General features: G+C 41.1%; 1 protein-coding gene across 6 annotated transcripts in view; it reads left to right on the top strand.

Moving 5' to 3' along the window:
* RALYL (RALY RNA binding protein like) overlaps positions 1-18,776 on the top strand; it is a 670,673-nt gene that overhangs the window by 34,251 nt on the left and 617,646 nt on the right. The window lies entirely within an intron of this gene.

The raw sequence follows: 18,776 nt of genomic DNA, 5'->3' as shown, positions 1-18,776 counted from the left end.
TAAAGTAATTTTTAAGAAATCTCTATTATCCCTTACAACTCCGGGCACAGACTAGAAATCCTGGCATGGGCTAGCATAGCTTGAGTGTTGTCATGCTAGAAGTCAGAGCATCAGTGTAGGTGCCTTGGTCATGACTGAGGTGGATTAGATTTTAAATCTGTGTAAATTCTCAGTAACATTAAAATGCAAATCTCACCTGCTGTAGAATTCCTCCCCTTTCAGAACTATGATCCACTTAGTGCTTCCTTGTTTTACTGTGAATAATCTTACCAAGCAGGCATATTTTGCACTCTAATTTGCTGTGCATATGTAAATATTTAAACCTACCATGCCATTTTAGGTCAATATTTTAATTAGGAAGGAATAAATGTTATGATTTGCTACATTTAAGATGGATAATAAATCTCAGACTTTAAAATCGAAGCTTATCATTGAATGTTCATAGTTATATAATCAATGTTACAGAGAAGCAGCATGGCTTAGTGGAAAGAGCACAGGCTTGGGAGTCAGAGGACGTGGGTTCTAATCCCGGGTCTGCCACTTGTGAGCTGTGTGCCCTTGGGCAAGCCACTTAACTTCTCTGGGCCTCAGTTATCTCATCTGTAAAATGGGGATTAAGACTGTGAGCCCACGCGGAACAACCTGATTACCTTGTAACTACCCCAGCACTTAGAAAAGTGCTTGGCACATAGTAAGCGCTTAACAAATACCATAATTATAATTATTATGGAATGCATCTATCTCAATATATATGCACACACATCCCCATATGTGTACATATATGTACACATTTACACAGGCATATATATGCTCACATACATATGCATATTAGATATATTCATATATATGTAGATATATATGAAATTTTTAAATGCATTTGTTAAGCACTTACTATGTGCTGGGCACTGTACTAAGTGCTGGGGTAGACACAACAAATCAGATTGGACACAGTCCATGTCTCACATGGGGCTACAGTCTTAACCCCAGTTTTACAGATGAGGGAACTGAGGCACAGAGAAGTTAAGTGACTTGTCCAAAGTACTTGGAAAGTACAATTTGGAAAAAAATAAAGACAATCCCTACCCAACTTTAAAAATTGTTAATTCGAAGAATACATTTTGCACAAGGTACCATCAGAAGATCTGGTCTCTGGAAATCACTGAACAAATTTAGCTGTCCTGAAAAGTCCCTCAAGATTGTGAGACTATTTCATGGTGGCATAGCTGGCTGGGTTGGAGCTAACAGTGCCTGGCTGATCCATTCCTCACTGCCTGTAGACTAAAGCAGGGATGTCTATTTGGTCTGCTGCTGTTCTGTTTATTCTATGTGACCATGCTGAGCCTGAGATCTGGATGCCAATGAAAGAGTACTCTTGTGCAACTTCTGGGACACTCTTCAAGCATTGTACAGTCCTTGAGGCAGGGATCATGTCTACCAACTCTATTCTATTGTACTCCCCCAAGCACTTAGTACGGGATTCTACACAAAGTAATCACTCAATAAATATGATTGATTGCATTTATTGAGCATTTATGGTGTGAAGGGCACTGTATTAAGTGCTTGGGAGAGTATAGTAAAGCAGGGTTGGTAAACAGGTTCCCTGACCACAATGATTGAAGCATCAACCCAAGTGCTGAGAAATTCAAAAATTGTTGTAATAATTATAATAATAATTGTGATAGTTGTTAAACGCTTACTATGGGCCAGGCACTATAGTAAGCATTGGGGTTGATACAAACTAATCGGGTTTGACACAGTCCTTATCCCACATGGGCTCACAGTCTTAATCCCAATTTTACAGCTGAGAAAGTTGAGGTTCTTAGAAGTGAAGTGACTTGCCCAAGGTCACATAGCAGACAAGTGGCGGAACTGGGATTAGAACCCAAGTGCTTCTGACTCTGAGGCTGCCCATCCTCTATCCACTAGGGCATGATATGGATGATTCGTCTCTAGAGGCACACTTCCCCATAAATATACAAGTGATTGTTTAACTGACTTACCATACCAGCAAGGCAGTATGAGTTGAAGAAAATCAAAGTGACGTATTATCCTGCACCAAGGAAACAATATATACATTCAGAAATGTATATTGGCAACACAGAAGTAAATGCTATCACAGAATTCTCTTAACTAGATCATACACTGGCCTGTGATGCAGTGATAGACCAAGAGGTAGAAAACCAAATCAAGAAGGCTAGCATATCATTTGGGAGACTTATCAAATAAGAGCATGATGGCAGCTGTGTTTTAGGCTATGGATCAAACTGTTGATTTGTAGATCTCTCATGCTGTCCAGCCTTTTCTACAACTCTGACACAGGTACAGCATCCACCTCCTTAAGCAGCTCCATCATTGTAATTTCCTGGCTATACTCAATATCAAATGCAAGAAATGATCTCCAAGAGGACGTTTTAGACTGTAGTAAGTCTTCTGGCATTCAAACTGCACTCAGCTCAACAGATCCACTTGGTATTGGATTCATGAGGATATTGTACAACCACAGGATATCCTAAAAATAGAGAACGAATTTGGGAAATTGAAAGCATAGAGGCAGAGGAACGTTTTAAGGATGCGGTGAAACCAAGCGTCAGAGAGTGCTCCATCCCAGATGAAAACTGGGACTGAGTTGTTAAAGGCAGACCAGCGTGGTTTGCTGCAGTCAAGAAAGGAGTGGCTCTTTTTGAGCAAAATCTTGGTAAGGAGTGAGAGACAGGGAGGTGCCTTGCGCATAGTAAGTACTTAACAAATACCACTATTATTATTATTATTATTGTTATGAAGCATCAAATATAGCAGCACAACAGGGATGACCAGGATTCTGGGTCCCACATTGGCTTTTTTAGCTGCACAAGCACTCATGGCCGAATTTTCCCATCAGCGGTGTCTTCTCTAAATGCAAGTGAGAAATTCATAGCGAAAAAACACAAATCACAAAGGATTAGCTCTTGCAGTGCAACACAGTGAAGGGTGGTTTGGTTCAAATTAAGTAGAGAACTTCAGCTCTCTGCCTGAGAGACACCCTGCAATCCTGCAACCTCTTCCTTGCTTGCTGAGATGCTTGGGTTCTCAGAGGATCCAGGGAGTCTGGGGAAGGCTTGGTTTATTTGGGGAAGATGTCTTACTTTGTCAGTCTCTTTTGAATCAATGCTCGCCACTGCTTTGGAAAATGCCCTGATCTCTGTCCTTGTCTGCAGTCTCGTGTTTCCTCCTGCTTTAAGGACCTCTCACTTGGATGCTCCGCTGACACCTCAAATTTAACATGTCCCAAACAGAACTCCTCATCTTCCCATCCAAACCCCATCCCTGTCTTTCTTATCACTGTAGACCACATCACTGGCCTTACTGTTTCACCAGCCCATAACCTTGGCATCATCCTCTATCCATCTCTTTCATTCAACCCTCATATTCAATCTATTACCAAATTCTGCTAGTTCTACCTTCACAACATTGATAAGATCCACCCTTTCCTCTCTATCCAAACTGCTACTATGCTGATCTAAGCCCTTATTCTGCCCCAACTTGAATACTGCATCAGCCTCCTCACTGACCTCCCTGCCTCCTTTCTCTCCCTACTCTGGTCCTTAGTTCAGTCTGCTGTCCAGATCATTTTTCTAAAAACCATACAGTCCACATCTCCTCACTCCTCAAGAAGTTCTTGTGGTTGCCCATCCACCTCTGTATCAATAGAAACTCCTTATTATCTACTTTAAAGCTTTCATTCAGCTTGCCCTCTGCCATCTTACCTCACTGATTTCCCACTGTGACCCAGCCTGCACACTTCACTCTTCAAATGCCAACGTACTTACTGTACCTTGATCTCATCTATTTTGCCACGGACTCCTTGACCATGTCCTCCCTCTGGCCTATAACGCCTTCCCCCTTTATATAAAGTAGACCACTACTCTCTACCCACCATCAAAGTCTTACTAAAGTCATATTTCCTCCAGGAGACCTTCTCTGATTAAGCCCTCTTTTCCCCTACTCCCTTTCCCTTCTGCACCTATGTGCTTGGATCTGTACCCTCTAAGTACTTGATATTCACTCAACCCTCAGCCTCAGTATATGCTAAATAAATGCAGTTGATTGGTTGGTTTTCCCAGCCAAATTGTAAGTTCCTTGAGGGCAGGGAGTGTATCTTCTAACCCTGTTACATTCTTCCAAACATTTAGTACAGTGCTGAGCTCACAGGAGCTGGAAAAAGCACTACTGATTTATTGATAGATTGATTTCATTCTTCCCTCCTCCCTCTCCCCAAATTTTATCTTCTTCAAATGTCTGAATAACATCTGCTAATGCAGGTTTTGTTCATTCGAATTTTCCAGTTAATTATAGTTGCAAAGACCCTTCCTTAATAATTTTCTCTTTTCCTAATGGGTTTACCATATATTTAATAAATGGTGTGCACTGTTGGCTTAAAGACTATCCCCACAGCACTGAGGGTTCAGCAGAGGTTCAGCAAAGAGGGTTCAGTGGAATTTATTGAGCACTTACTGTGTGCAGAGCAATGTATGGGAGAGTACCAAACAACAGAGTTGATAGACATGTGCCCTGCCCACAAGAAGCTAACAGCCTAGAGGGGGAGATAAACTTTATTATAAATAAATGTATAAGCTTCTTGTAAGTAAACTTCTTTCAAAGGCAGTGAAATAATCTGATTCTAATTAGTAATTTTTGTCACAATAAATGTGGTACAGTACTTTGAAGAAATAAACAAGTTTTGGGAATTTTTGTGTTAGTGGTGTGATATCAGTGATGCCAAGGAACATAAAAAGAACAGGCTGATTAATTTCAGGCTTCATTAAAATCATAACAAAAATATCAATATTTGCAAGGCCATGTTAGGGATCCTTATATTCAGCTGGCAAATGTACAAGTAAATATTAGAAGAGAAAAAATAAAGCAAGTTCTGAACTTGATATCATCTTTTTCATATGGTAAAATTCCCAGTGCCTACAGTGTCCTCATTAAAAATGCTATGCATTTCAAAACAGTGAAACTTACCAGCAGACTTGGGTCTTCTTGATATTAAAAAGAACAAATCAACTGCTTTGAGCTACATTCAATTCAATTAAACTAGAGAAAATTTCTTCAAGAATACAGGTTGGCAAAATCAAATGCAATTTCTACACAAATGACTTTTGAGTCCTCTATTGATATGTAGCATTCTTTTTCTCATCATTTTCCACTCAAGCCGTTTTTGAAAATTTATTCTCTTTAAGTATTTGCCTAAAATTCCTATTTGCTTTGCTGACTAAACTATCCATCACTGTTAAACTTTGTCCAAATGTGATTTTATTTTTCTCAGCTCAGTTCCCCAGAGTGCTTAGGCTGAAAATGTTGAGAACAGCTAGGGATTGCACCAGAGAAAATATGTTTTTCTCCATGTTTTGGTTTATTGTATAATAACAACAATCTCTGTTGCCTTGCAGTGGACTCACCATAAACAAGCTTTGAGATTCATTAAACACCTTGGATTTGTTTTGGCTATTAATCTGAGCAGCCATTTATTGCTTTGCAAAATACAAAGCCATAGAGATTATCCCTTAATTAATTCCATTGAGGGGTTCTACTGCCATCATAAACCATAATGTTTTTTCCTATAAATTAATCTTGTTGGGAAAAACATCATGCATTGTGTAATGCTTGCATTATATTCAGCCTGGAATTTTTATAGTAATTGAAATCATATAGAAGGAAAACGCATATTGCGCCAAATTTACTCTGCCATATCCAGAGGGATCAGTCTGTTGTAGCGGTACAGAAGAATTGGTCGATGGTATTTACTGAGTACTTACTGTGTGCCCAACCACCTTCATATCAAACAAAAACTCCTCACCACTGGCTTTAAGCACCTAATCACCTTGTCCCCTCCTACCTCACCCAGTACTCTCCTATTACAACCAAACCCGCACACTTTGTTCCTCTAATGATGGCCTTTTCACTGTACTTCAGTCTCATCTATCTTGCTGCCGGCCTCTCGCCCACATCCTACCTCTGGCCTGGAACACCCTCCCTCCTAGTATCAGACAGATAATTGCTCTCCCCCACTTCAAAACCTTATTGAAGGCACAGCTCCTCCAAGAAGCCTTCCCTAACTAAGCCCTCCTCTCCTCTTCTCCCACTCCCTTATATGCCACTCTTACTTGCTCCTTCATTCATCCTCCCTCCCATCTCCACAGCACATATGTATATATCTGCATATATCTGTAATTTATTTATCCATTCAAAAAAAAAATATTATTGTCTGTTTCCCCCTCTAGACTATGAGCTTGTTGTGGGCAGGATTGTCTCTGTTGTTATATTGTACCTTCCCAAGTGCTTAGTACAGTGCTTAGCACACAGTAAGCGCTTAATAAATAAAACTGAATGAATGAATGAATACAGTGTTACAGAGTTGATTGTCACGTTCCCTGTCCACAGCTGGTTTATAATCTAGGGGACTATACGGCTTAGAAAAGTGCCCTATGTATTGTCTGACAGAAGGGGAAATAGTTCACTATCCTCAGAACACACAGGCAAATCAAATAGAATGGTTGCACCTGTGAGCTGTGGGCAGAATCGCTAACAGTTTTGATGTGAGGACTTTGTTACCTAGCAGGTAGACTACCAACAGCATTTATACCAGACAAAATGAGATTGCCTTTATTTTTTTTTGGTGGTATTTGTTAAGCCCTTACAGTGTGCCAGGCAAGGTACTAAGCCCAGGGGTAGATACAAGCTAATCAAGTTGGACATTGTCCATTTCCCACATGGTGCTCACAGTCTTAATCCCCATTTTATAGATGAGGTTAATGAGGCACAGAGAAGTTAAGTGATTTGCCTCAGGTCACACAGCAGACACATGGCTGAGCCGGGATTAGAGTGGTGTATCTCATTTTAGCAGTAGGCTGTTCCAGAAGATGGCCATGTGTGATGGTCAGACAGTCCCAACTCCATCCAGCATAAGGGAAAAAACACTTGGGGAGAGGCTGTGAATACAGCTTGTCATCCCTCTGCACTTAGCTTCTTCCCACATGCAAGCATCATTTATAAATATATTTCCATAATTATCCTTTGCTAGAGATCCCAGTATGGCTCAGTGGAAAGAGCACGGGCTTTAGAGTCAGAGGTCATGGGTTCAAATCCCAGCTCTGCCAACTGTCAGCTGTATGACTTTGGGCAAGTCACTTCCCTTCTCTGGGCCTCAGTTCCCTCATCTGTAAAATGGGGATTAAGACTGTGAGCCATGCGTGGGACAACCTGACCACCTTGTAACCTCCGAGCGCTTAGAACAGTGCTTTGTACATAGTAAGCACTTAACAAATGCCGTCATTATTATTATTACAGAAGCAGTATTGCTCAGTGGAAAGAGCCTGGGCTTTGGAGTCAGAGGTCATGGGTTCAAATACCGGCTCCGCCACTTGTCAGCTGTGTGACTTTGGACAAGTCACTTAACTTCTCTGTGCCTCAGTTACCTCATCTGTAAAATGGGGATGAAGACTGTGTGTCCCCCATGGGACAACCTGATCACCTTGTAAACTCCCCAGCACTTAGAACAGTGCTTTGCACATAGTAAGCGCTTAATAAATGCCATTATTATTATTATTATTATTATTATTATTAGGTTATTTATGTATGTAGTTAGGGTGTGTGTGGCAAGGGGGGCTCAGCTATATCCTGATTCTCCACAATGAAGGGCATATTCAGCACTTCCAGGTGACTTGGTCAATCTATATGTCAGTCTGGATAAATCAGGCTTTAATGAGGATTTATTGGCCTGAATTCTTTGGTTGGGCTCATTGATCAAATTAACTGCCCAAAGTGCCAAATCTCCTTCAGTGTGTTCAGTTTGGAAGGATCCTTTAACACATATACCTGACTTTCTTCAAGGAATGAAAACCTGCAGACCATATTTAGAATGTGAAAAATGTTTGCATTTTCACTTGAAATAATTTGTGCCCATTATCCAGATATATTGGTTAATGTTTCACTCATGTACCAGTGAGTCATGTGTGTGCAAAATGAATAAGACATTTTCTATTTTCTCTATTCCTCCGTAAATATGTAGCAGGGGAGAAACAATAACTGGATTTAAGGTGTAAAAGTAGATTCAATTGGAAAAAGATATAGGATTCCCATAGATTGGTCAAAAATCAGTCCTTTCCAATCAAATAAATGGCCATTGCTGTAGAAGGCAAAATACCAAAATATCCCAATAGCAGGAAGGAATCATCCAAATAATATTTTCTGGGAATAGGAATTGTTTCACCTGAGCAGATGTCCCCATTACCCTAAAAGGCAAGCTTGTGTCTGCATTAGTCTGGAGTAGAAGTTTTATATTTAAAAAGCCAGATGTGATACTTAGGTGACAATGATTTGAAAAAAAATGTGAAGCACCAGAAATATGCTTTCTTGAATCAACATATAGCAGTTGGTAGGCTATGCTAAATTATAAATATTTTGGGGACAAAGAAAATGCAGAAATCACATTTGACACAGAGCATTACGGTTTTGAGAATTATCTTTTCAAAATTCAGATGAGCTCGTGATGTCTTTAGTAAACTTCATTGGCTTCAGAGAACCTCTGAAACTAATTAACAATAGTAATGATTTTGGTGTTTGGTAAGCATGTTACTATGTGCTGAGCACTGAACTAAGCACTAGAGTTGTTACAAGATAATCAGTTTGAACACAGCCCTTACTCCACATTGGGCTCATAGTCTAAGGGGAGGGGAATAGGATATAATTCCCATTTTGCAGGTGAAGAAACTGAGGCACAGAAAAATTAAATGACTTGCCCAAGGCCATACAGCTGGCATGTGGCAGAGCTGGGATTAGAACCCAGATCCTCTGGCTCCCAGGCCTGTGCTCTAGAATTATTTCAGTATTTCTCTTCTAATCACTTAAGGTAAATTCACAGTACACCTCTAGGGTAGCAAATTTAGTCTTATGCAAATTCTGCCTTATTAATTGTGTAAATTAATTTGAATAGTGTGTAACATTAGTGTGTAATATCCACAGGAGAATTTACATATGAAGAATCATTAACCTCAAAAAACTGCTTAACTTTTTTGATATTGTGAAGTTGCTTGTGCAGATGATAAAAATCCATTCTATTGTTTTAAGTAAGGAAAAATTGTCCTGAAGAGAAAAAAGATAATTACAAATTGTACTTGAACACAAGATTTAAAGAGGCAAATTGTGGTTCATGAGCAGGAATTGATGTTGATAATTTTATTTTACAAGCTGCATCAATGCTTTTTCTGCTCTAAATTCTGTAGAGAAAATTTGCACTGATGACTCTATAGATTATTTCACTATTGTATGCTCTCCCCAGAGAAAAATTGTTACTTAGGATAACTTTTGGAGGCTTTTTTATATTTTATCCTAAATCATTCCTCTAACTTGCTTTCAAAGCTTTAAGGAACTCTGTTGCTGAGCAGAAAACCCAGCTGACAATTCAGTCTTAAACTCTCCTTGCACCACTGGAGATTTATGCATACTTTCTCTTCCACATTCCTGCAAGCTCACACCTTATAGAAGCAGAATATTGTTTTCCTCTCTCCCCCAATCCTACCTTGTCCGGTCATCCAACTCCTCATTCTTGTTCTCCTTTTAATAATAATAGTAATGGCATTTATTAAGCACATATTATGTGCAAAGCACTTTCTGTTTTGGGGATTGTATTTAATTGGTAGAAGTCTAATGACTTCTATTCACTTCTGTGCACATGGTTCATTCATTCATTGAATCGTACGTGATTGAGCCCCAGACTGAGCCCCCTCATTCCTCTCCCCCTCCTCTCCCTCTCCATCCCCCCCGCCTTACCTCCTTCCCCTCCCCACAGCACCTGTATATATGTATATATGTTTGTATGTATTTATTACTCTATTTTATTTGTACATGTTTATTTTATTTATTTTATTTTGTTAATATGTTTTGTTTTGTTTTCTTTCTCCCCCTCAATAAATATGCTCAATAAATATGATTGAATGAATGAATGAAAGTATTTATTGAGTGCTTACTGTGTGCAGAGCACTGTACTAAGTGCTTGGAAAGTACAATGTAGCAATAAAGAGAGACAATCCCTGCCCAAAATAGGCTCACAGTATGGGGGCAGGGCCGTGGCAGGGAGGGGGACAGACATCAATACAAGTAAAGAAGCATCAGTGTAAAAAAATTAGAATTATAGATGTATACATATATACATAAGTGCTGTGGGGCGGGGAAGGGGGTGAAGAGCAAAGGGAGTGAATCATGGTGATGCGGAAGGGAGGGGGGAGCTGAGGAGAACTGGGGCTTAGTCTGGAAAGGCCTCTTGAAGGAGGTGTGCTTTCAGTAGGGCTCTGAAGGGGGGAAGAGTGACTGTCCTGTGGATTTGAGGTAGGATGTGGGCCAGGAGTCAACGGTGAGACAGGCGAGATGGAGGCACAGGGAGAAGGTTAACACCAGAGGAGCAGATTGTGCAGACTGGGATGTAGAAGGAGAGAAGGGAGATGAAGTAGGAGGGGGCAAGGTGATGGAGAGCTTTAAAGCCAATAGGAGTTTTTGTTTGGTACAGAGGTGGATAGGCAACCACTGGAAATTTTTGAGGAGGGAGGTGACATGCCCTGAACATTTCTGTTGAAAGATAATCTGGACAGCGGAGTGAATATGGACTGAAGTGGTAGGGCACTGTGCACCTTCACCTATGCACTCTAATGTGTGACCTTTGGACATTTGATCACCCCACTCCCAACCCCACAACACATATGTAAATGTCTTTAAATTATATATTGTAAATTACCTATTCATATTAATGTCTGCCTTCCCCTCTAGACTGTAAGGTCTTTATGGACAAAGAACATGTCTGCTAATTCTGTTGTATTGAACTCTCCCAAGCACTTAGTAATAATAATAATAATAATGATGGCATTTATTAAGCACTTACTATGTGCAAAGCACTGTTCTAAGCGCTGGGGAGGTTACAAGGTGATCAGGTTGTCCCATGGGGGGCTCACAGTCTTCATCCTCATTTTACAGATGGGGTAACTGAGGCCCAGAGAAGTGAAGTGACCTGCCCAAAGTCACCCAGCCGACAAGTGGCGGAGCCGGAATTTGAACCCATGACTTCCGACTCCAAAGCCCGGGCTCTTTCCACTGAGCCACGCTGCTTCTCTCTGCATATAGTAAACATCCAGTGAATAAGATTCATTAATGGAAAGAGCACGGGCTTTGGAGTCAGAGGTCATGGGTTCAAATCCCGTCTCCGCCAACTGTCAGCTGTGTGACTTTAGGCAAGTCACTTAACTTCTCTGTGCCTCAGTTACCTTATCTGGAAAATGGGGATTAAGACTGTGAGCCCCCCGTGGGACAACCTGATCACCTTGTAACTTCCCAAGTGCTTTGAACAGTGCTTTGCACATAGTAAGTGCCTAATAAGTGCCATCATCATCATTATGAAAATTTAATTGTAGTCATGTATCACAGTTTGCCCCAATAATGTAGTTTTTTTCGATGGTGTTTGTTAAGCCCTTACTGTGTATCAAGCACTGTTCTAAGGTCTGGGATAGATACAGATCAGTGAGGTTGGGCGCAGTCCCTGGCTGATGCGGAGCTCACAATCTAAATAAGAGGGATAATAGGTATTGAATCCTCTTCTGTGATTGAGGACTTTGATGCACAGAGCCATTAAGTGACTTGCCCAAGGTCACAAAGCAGGCAAGTGGCGGGACCGGGTTTAGAATCCAGATCCTCTGGCACCCAGGCACGAGCCCTTTTCACTAGGCTGCAATGCTTCCTATGCTACTTTGGTATGTTACCTGTGAAAACTAGGAATTCCTTCCTTGATGGCCATTTTTGGAAAGTGGAAACTAGGTGGAGAACAGCTCTCCCAAACAATATTGCATTCATTAATGGGTAGCAAGCAAGGGAGGTTAGCTGGAGATATCAGTGGTCAGCCTGGTGTTTGTCACAGGACAGGGCTGGGGCCAAAGAGCTCATGAATACCATTTCCCCAAGTTCCTCCCTTCTGCATCCCCCTGACTTGCTCTTTCTATTCATCCCCCAACCCAGCCCCACAGCGCTTATGTACACATCCATAATTTATTTATTTATATTAATGTCTGTGTCCCCTTCTAGACTGTAAGCCCAATGTGGGCAGGGAATGTGTCTGTTATATTGTACTCTCCCAAGCACTTAGTACAGTGCTCTGCACACTGCAAGTGCTCAATAAATACAATTGATTGATAGTATATTTTAGACTGTAAGCTTGTTGTGGGCAGGGAACTTTTCCACCAACTCTGTTATAATGTATTCTCCCAAGTGCTTAGTAATAATAACAATAATTATGGTATTTGCTAGGCTCTTACTTCGTGGCAGGCACTGTACTAAGTGCTGTAGTGGATACAAGCAAATTGGGTTGGACACAGTCCCTGTCCCACATAGGGCTCAGTCTTAATCCCCATTTTACAGATGAAGTAACTGAGGCAGAAAGAAGTGAAGTGACTTACCCAAGGTCACACAGCAGACAAGTGGTGGAGCCGGGATTAGAATAATTAGATTATTATTATTATTACTGATAATGATAATATTAACGCATGACCTTCTGCCTCCCAGGCACATGCTCTATCCATGTTAAGCACTTACTGTTTCAGGCACTTTTCTAAGCACTTGGGTAGATACAAGATAATTGGGTTGGACGCAGTCCCTATCCTTCATGGGACTCAGAGTCTCAATCCCCATTTTACAGATGAGGCAACTGAGGCACAGAGAAGTGAAGTGACTTTCCCAAGGTCATACAGCAGAGAAATGGCGGAGCCAGAATTAGAACCCATGACCTTCTGACTCCCAGGCCCGTGCTCTATCCACTAGGCTATGCTGCTTCTACAGTGCTCTGCACAGAGCAACTGCTCAATAAATTGATAGATTGATAGACTCTCCCCCAATAGACTAAGCTCTGGGAAGGCAGGAATTATGTTTACTAACTGTACCGACTTCTGTCAAGTAGAACAGTCCTGAGAGTCAGAGGACCTGGGTTCCAATCCTGGCTCCACCACATACCTGCTGTGTGACCTGGGCTATTTATTCACTCATTCATATTTAGTAAGCACTTACTGTGTGCAAAGCACTGTACTAAGCACTTGGAAGAGTACAATATAACAAATAGACACATTCCCTGCCTGCAACGATCTAATCACGTAACATCTGTGCCTCAGTTCCTTCATCTGCAAAATGGAATACCTGTTCTTCTTCCCCCTTAGACTGTGAGCCCCGTTGTGGGGCTGACTATCTTGTATCTCCCGTGGGGCTTAGTAGAGTGCTTGACACATAGGAAGTGCTTAACAAATGCTACAGTTACTTTTATTAGTTTGGGACTGCTGAGTCATTTGTATTTATTGAGCACTTACTGTGTGCAGAGCAGTGTACCAAGTGTTTGGGAGAGTACAATATAACAGACATACTTCCTGCCCACAACAAACCTACAGACAGCTGCAGCACACAGACCAGCTTGTGAGCAACAATCTGGCATACGCCGGCTCCTGATGATAAAAAGTTCATGAATCTTATGAAGATTAGAAGAACCAGAAATTCGAGTCAGAAGCAGTCCCTATCACGTATCTCTAGACTGTAAGCTCATTATGGGCAGGGAACATGCATGTTAATTTTGTTGTATTTTACTCTCCTAATTGCTTAGAACAATTCTCTGCATATAGTAAGCTCTCAGTAAGTACCATTGATTGACTGACATCCAGCTAGAAATAAATCATCATAGCTGAAGGCAGTTTTTCAGTGCCCCAGTTTGGGATTGGCGTGTCCGGCTTGTATGTATTTTCAGTCATATCTGCATGTATAGATAGAATCTTGCTTTCAACACTGCATCACCTTAAGATTTGAAGGGTACCTCAAACTCCTCTTTCTCCCTCACTGTCCGTCTCCTTTTCTTTGTCATCATAGGAGTGTGAGAGTGTGTATGTGGGTGTTTCCACTCCTACTCCTGCTTCCATGCCTAGGATAGCTGGTGAGCCACAGGTTGCAGAGCTTGGCCACCTCCTAAACCCCCTTCTAGACTGTGAGCCCATTGTTGGGTAGGGACTGACTCTATATGTTGCCGAATTGTACCTTCTAAGTGTTCAGTACAGTGCTCTGCACACAGTAGGTGCTCATTAAATATGATTGAATGAATGAATGAATCAGCAACCTGTGTCTTCCCCTCTGGTAGTCCTGGTGTCACCCCCCAATCAAATGCCTAATTCCGAGAACAAGTTACATAACAACAGAGAAGCAGTGTGACCTAGTGGATAGAGCACAGGCCTGGGAAACAGAAGGACCTGGTTTGTAATCCCAGCTCTGCCATTTGTTTTCTGTGTGACCTTGGGCAAATCACTTCACTTCTCTGTGCCTCAGTTACCTCATCTATAAAATGGGACTACCTGTTCTCCATCTTACGTAGACTGTGAACCCCATGTGGGACAGGGACTGTGTCAGACTTAATTAACTTGCACCTACCCCGGTGCAGAGTGCGGTGTTTGACACAATGTAAGTGTTTAACAAATGTCATAAGAAAAAAAACACCACAGGTTCAAACCTAAGTTTAGTCAATGGAACTTTACCTTTTTTTCCACTTTGAGTCTTGGTGGTGTGGGCTTTTTGCTTTTACAATGCTCATATAAATTCATAGAATGAAAACCAAGCAAAAGAACAGTGAAGGAAGGGCTGCAGTAGTGTTTCCCATTTTGCTTCATTAATTTGTCCAGAGTGGTTCTGGAAGAACTGAATCAACTTCCCTGTAAGCCTGCTTAGTCCTTGACCTCTTCTCAGAGACTGCCAGCCAAGTGTTAATTAGTGCCGACTGAGCAGTGGTTCATTGATATACTAGTTTCTTGGGCAGTTGTAGATTGAAAGCAATTGTCCTTAGCCTTGATCCTCAGCCGCCAAATCTGGGCACTCACAGGAAAGCAGACTGGGGACTCAGACTATATGTGCAGAAGGAAACAGATTTCCCTGAGCTCTCTTACCATCTTCCTCTTCTTCCTGGTTTTGTTTTAGCGCAGAAGCAGAAGAAGGAGGAAATAAACATATAATTGTTGGGGAGACAAGTTGTTCAGGCTGGCTTGATTTCCCTCATATGTTGGAATTTCCAAGAAGCCAGTTTGAGGTCACATGCTTTAAGATTTTGGGTTTTCAGGAGTGGAAGGAAACTGATTGAAGGTGGAATCACTCAATCAGTCATTCGTATTTATTGAGCAATTACTGTGTGCAGAACACTGTACTGCGCACCTGGGAGAGTACAGTAGAATAGATTTTGTGGAAGAATAGGTGATCGGATAATAATAAAAATAGTAGTAATAATCAGTGGTATTTATTCAATCATTTGTATTTATTGAGAACTTACTGTGTGCAGAGACTGTACTAAGAACTAGACGTGATCCCTGCCTTCAAACCAATAATGATAATAATGATAATAGTGATATTTGTTAAGCACATACTAAGCATTGTACTAAGCTCTGGGATAGATAACGTTCAGCACTGAGATTGCACTGTTTGAAAATGTATTGCTATTAGTGTAGCTCTTCTCGGTAGCCCTCATACTCATCATGTTTCATGTTGTAGCTTTTATTTTATTTAAATGTAATACATATCTTATTAGGTATCTGAATGATTCCTCTCCCAGTCCCATAGGCATTAGAATAAGATGTGTGAGTTGGCCACGGCTTCCCAGTATGAACTTCGATAAAGGCTAAGGAGTGGTTTACTCAAGTGGTCCCTTTGCAGAACTATTGAAGGGGCCGGCCAACAGTAATTGGAGGTGCCTAGTGGGAAGACCACGTGCTTGGGAGTCAGACGACCTGGGTTCTAATCCCAGCTCTTTTACTTCTCTGCTGTGTGATCTTGGGCAAGTTATTTAACTTCTCTGTTTCTTTGTTACCACATCTGTAATCTGGGGATTAAATCATACTCTTTTCTTTATAAGACTGTGAACCCCATGTTGGGCAGGGACTGTGTCTGACCTGATCATCTTGTATCTACCCCAGGGTTTAGTACAGGGCTTGACACATAGTAAGCCCATTACAAAAATACCACTACTACTACTCCTACTACTAATAAAAACAGAGGGGGCTAACTGTCAGGGGTAGATGACGGATTATCTTTCCCTCCACACAGCTCCTGCTGTCTTTAGTTGCCTGACTTTTTGTGGCTTGGAGAAAGGCATTTTAGAATCCATCGCAGTACCCTCCTAGGGCCACAGAACCTGGCCCACAAGTAGTTGTTCTCTCCAGAACTACGATGGAAGGAAAGATTGGATTGTCTTTGATATTGATTTGTTCCTGGAATGTTACGAAAATGAGATGGGGGAGGAGGAACACAAGAAAAAGAGAGAGGGCATGCCCTGATGTAATTTACCTAGCTAAACAGTTGAAATCATAGCAAATATTGGGTTTGTTTGAAAAGAGACTGGTGATACTTACTAATGAATATATAGTCAGATAACTTTTTATTGGGAAAATTGATTATCAGATGAGAAGCAAAATTGATTTTTTTAAAAGCACATATTTACAGGTAAACTAACATCTTGCAAAAATTCCAAGATGCAGTTTAAACCAAGCATACAAAAAACATCCATACCAGGATCTGCCTGTGCACAAAGATAATAGGTATATACTTAGATTGAAGTTTTTATTGGTTTCCTATTGCTGGAAAACCACAGCTACAAACACTTCAGTTTGTTCTGTTCTAATTGCATACACTGTGGTGATTATAATTATTTGTAAGTTCTTCAAACACTTGTTTATATATATATAAACTTGTTTATATATATATATATAAACTTGTTTATATATATATATATGTATATATATATATATATATATATATATATATATATGTGTGTGTGTTTTCATTGAACAGGCCATAAATTCTAGCTCTCTTGGAAGTTGTTTTTACCAATTAGAAGTGTCTAGAAATTTTATTATCCTTACTGTAGTTACCACTGACCAGGATAACCCAACTCTTCATTTTAAGTCTTGAAATTTGGCTTCTTCAGTTCACTTCAAGGATTGTTGTGCAGTAGGCATTGTATGGTGAGGGAGAATAGCTAATTGCATGCCTAACAGACTGTCTTAGATTCAAACTCTGCATTTCCCAAAGAAGAAAGCCTCCATCCCATCCAAAGAAGAAGCAGCAGGCCGTGGCTTAGTGGATAGAATACGAACCTGAGTCAGAAAAGCTTGGGTTCTAGTTCTGGCTCTGCCACTTCTCTGCTTTGTGACCTTGGGTAAGTCACTTAACTTCTCGGTGCCTCAGTTACCTCATATGTAAAATGGGGATTAAGACTGTGAGCCCTATATGGGACAGGGACAGTGTCCAACTTGATTATCTTGTATCTACGCTAGTGTTTAGAGCAGTGCCTGCACATAGTAAATGCTTAACAAATAGCATATGGTGGTGGTGGTGACCTGGGAGTTAGAAAGATTTGGATTCTAATGTGGCTCTGTCTCTTGCCTGCTGGGTGACCTTGGGCAAGTCACTTTAAGTTTTCTGTGCCTTAATTATCTCGTCTGTAAAATGAGGACTAAGATTGTGAGTCCTGTGTGGGACATGGATTGTTTCCAACCTTATGAACGTGTATGTACCCCATCACTAAGAACACTGTCAGGAGCATAGTAAGTGCTTAACAAATACCAGCAAAGAAATGAGTTCACCCAGCCACCCAGAGAAGCAGTGTGCCTAGTGGATAGAGCCTGGGAATCAGAAGGACCTTGGACAGGGACTTTGTTCAGTCCAATTTGCTGGTATCCGCCCAGCACTTTAGTACAGTACCTGGCACATAGTAAGTGCTTAACAAATACCAAAATTAATTAATTCATTAATTCCTAAGGTATGGCTTAGGAATGGCCGGGTGACCTTAGGTAATGGTTGGGTGACTTTAAGAAAAGGTCAGGTGACCTCAGGAAAAGGCTGGGTGACCTTAGGGAATGGCTGGGTGACCTTAGGGAATGATCAGTGACCTTAAGGAATGGCTGGGTGATCTATTTTAGATTGTGAAGGAGCTATGTACCTCCGTGCTGAGCCCTTCAGGAGCACTGGGGCTTTGAGTGCAAGCATGGTTAAGTTCTTTCTTTCAGGAGTCGGTTTTAATTCAGAACCAGTGTGCTTCTGGAGTCTTCATCCTCTTTCTCATCCCATTTTTATTGAAGGTCTTGTCGATCAGTGAACAAGTTAAGCTTTAGTTCCAAGCCAGCTGCCGCCACATTGCTAAACTGAAAACCCCTAAATAGCTCCTGATACCTTCCTCTTGATTAATTGCAAGGAGCAGTTTTCTATCCTCATTCATGACCAACCCTACCAGTCACAGTCAAATGAAATGAAATTTTGTGATACAGTTTTAAGAATGATTTGTATAGGACATGCACAAGCTGCAAAACAGTCAAAACTTTTATTGCTGGGAGACTGTGTTCTTGGGTAACTGTGATTGACTCAGGATCTGGCTAAGGTCAGTTGCTTCCCTAGTTTTGCCCTTTGTCCCTCTTAGTCAGTAATATTTTTTGAGCACTTACTGTGTACAGAGAACTATAATTGGGAGAGTGCAATAAAAATTAACAGACACATTACCTGCCCACAACGAGCTTACAACCTAGACGGGGACAGAGACATAAATAGAAATAAATGAAATACAGATATGTACATAAGTTCTGTGGGGCTGGGAGGGGGAATGAATAAAGGGAGCAAGTCAGGGTGACCCAGAAGGGACTGGGAGAAGAGGAAAGGAGGGCTTAATCAGGAACAGCCTCTTGGAGATGTGCCTTGGATAAGCCTTT

Source organism: Tachyglossus aculeatus, chromosome 4, assembly GCF_015852505.1.
Source record: "Tachyglossus aculeatus isolate mTacAcu1 chromosome 4, mTacAcu1.pri, whole genome shotgun sequence".
In the NCBI taxonomy this organism is placed as follows: domain Eukaryota; kingdom Metazoa; phylum Chordata; class Mammalia; order Monotremata; family Tachyglossidae; genus Tachyglossus; species Tachyglossus aculeatus.
The sequence above is the reverse complement of the archived record's forward strand: the minus strand, read 5'-3'. Positions and strand labels throughout refer to the sequence as shown.